The sequence below is a fragment of the Gekko japonicus genome, unplaced genomic scaffold, assembly GCF_001447785.1.
Source record: "Gekko japonicus isolate JY-2015 unplaced genomic scaffold, Gekko_japonicus_V1.1 scaffold333, whole genome shotgun sequence".
Taxonomy (NCBI): Eukaryota; Metazoa; Chordata; class Lepidosauria; order Squamata; family Gekkonidae; genus Gekko; species Gekko japonicus.
The window spans coordinates 396906-399379 of record NW_015164192.1 but is presented as its reverse complement, the minus strand read 5'-3'; positions in this window follow the sequence as shown (position 1 = coordinate 399379).

Below are 2474 nucleotides of genomic sequence, written 5' to 3'. Positions count from 1 at the left end.
GTCTTTGCGTGCGCTCGGGCGTACATACAAACTAATAAAAAGACCTTCGCTGTCCTTTCTCCCACCCGCTGGCGGCAAACCCCCCCCCCCCACCCAAGCACAGGAGCCGGGAGTGCCAGACCCTCCTCGGAATGGGCGAGAGGTTTAGGAGGCGCGAACTCTGTCGCCTAACTTTTCACTCCCCTTCGAGCAAGAGGCACTGCCCAGGCTTCGTCCCCTGCCCGGCGGCGGCGGCTTCCCTTCCCAGCCCGTCTCCTTTTCTCTCCCACGGCCCTTGCACTGATAAGCGAGGGAGAAGCAGCAGGCGAGGAAGCGGGTCTGTGTATGTGCAGCCGCCGCCATGCGGAGAAGGGACCGGCCCGGGTGGGGAGGCGGTGTGGGTAGAACGAGTTGGGAGAGCGAGCGAGAGCGGCTCTGGCTGGCTAGCTGGCCGGCTGGCCGGCGCACACACCCGGGAGAGGCTTTGAACTCGCTCGCTCCCTCCCAACAAAGTTCCCGGCTCTGCCTGTGCTCAGCAGGTTTTTTTGCTCGTTTGACAGCTGGGCGCAGACGGTGGCCTCGGTGGGATCTAAAAGACCAAAATAAAAGCTAGCGCCTGTTTGCACAAGCGCATAGCTAAAACTGGAAACACACACACACACAAACCAACCGGGGGGAGGGTAGCGCGGTCACAGCGGATTGCTGTCCAGATACCAAAACCGCGGATACAAAGCGCGAGATGTCGGAAAACACCTGTTCCAACGGGTGTCAAAAAAACACGGATAAAAGAGCGGAAACCACGGGACTCTGCCGGCTTCAGTGCGGGAGGCAGGTTTGCCTATATAGACAGGAACTTTTAATGCGCGAGGGATCAGCAGCGAATCCCGCACTAAATGTCCGTGTGAACACACCCTAAATAGGCTCTCTGATACATTGAGTAGCCCAAGCGCTAAAATTTTACAGTTTGTAAACAAAATGGGTTTTGCACAACTAGATCTCATCCTCCTTGGTATGCATCAAGGAGCAATCATCTACATGCACCAAAATTAATCCGCACTCTGTTTGTCAATCTCCCCTCAGAGACCGGACCTCCAACACAGGAAGAAAGATTTACAGTTTTGAGAGTGCACGGCTATTCCTCTCTGTAGATTCAATCAGCTTTCTGAGACATTTCTGGCTTACAGCAAAAGCATTTATAAAGAAAAAAAACACATCTTTATTTGTACATTTCTATGACAGCCAGTGTGGTGTAGCAGTTAAAGTGTTATACTAGGATCTGGGAGATCCATGTCCAAATCTCCACTCTGCCATGGAAAGTAACAACTTTCATCCAATCACGCACTCTTAGACTTAACGGCAACCTACCTCACAGGGTTGTTGTGAGGATAAAATGGAGGCAATCAGAACAATGTAAGCCACTTTCGCCATTAGAACACCACTGAAGTAAACATTTTTTTTAAAAAAAATAGATTTATTTGAAAAACATTTTTACAGAGCAGAATAGCAGATGAGCACATGGTGCGAGAGATGGAAAGGCCTGATTGGTAGACTAAGAAAAGTATCCTTCATGGCTAGAAACTGCATCTAAAGATTTAAATGTACTGGTGGGGGCACCACACATCACCAGGAATACTGCAAATGTTGCAAAAACTGTGATCTACGTGCAAAATTATTTTGTTTGCAGTGCTCATTTTATGTGGCAGCAAGCACTTCAATCTTGCTGTTTCAAAAGGAACATTATTTCATGTAGATTTGTGCTTGTGTAGTGGTAGCATTCAGCACAAAGCCTGGCCAGATTGTTGCACTGAAGCGTGCTTGTTTGGATTACATGTGCTCCTCCAAAGTCAACATGGACAGGCTGTGCGCCATTTAAAATCAATCTTTGCACTTGCAGAGTTGGTGGCATGAGTCATGTTGATGTCTTCTCTGAATTGAGTGGATTGAATGAGTGGTGTGTGAATGTGGAAGTCCAGGCAATACAAATGAACACCAATGTGCTCAACACTGGAAGTTAAGCAGGGAAACAAAATGAACAAGCTACTCATCCCAACTGGACTGAAACATCTTTTTTTTCCAACTGAATTTTTAACCACAGAACAAAGATGATGATGAATGATAGATGGGAAAAGGAATGTGAGAATGCCCATATTCAATACATTTCTGATCCTACTCTAAGCCTTTGAAATATATTTGAGGTCTACTCAAAATTTGTAACCAAATTGCAACCCAAGCTGAATGTTGATTGAGCTTTCCTACTCATCACTCTTTCCATTGGTTTTTGTATTTCAAAGTCCTATTCTTTCACTAAGCCTGATCTTCGATCATCTCTCCCTTATAATAAAAGAGTTTTGGGCGCCAAAGTTCTAAAATGCACTCCTTTAGTGTTAGGCCGAAAAAACTGCCACTCGGAAGACACTGGCTGGGTTCATTGGCTGCTTTGTGCAGTCCCGGCCAGCGTTCCAAGGTCATTTACATATGGAAGCTGATTGGACTAC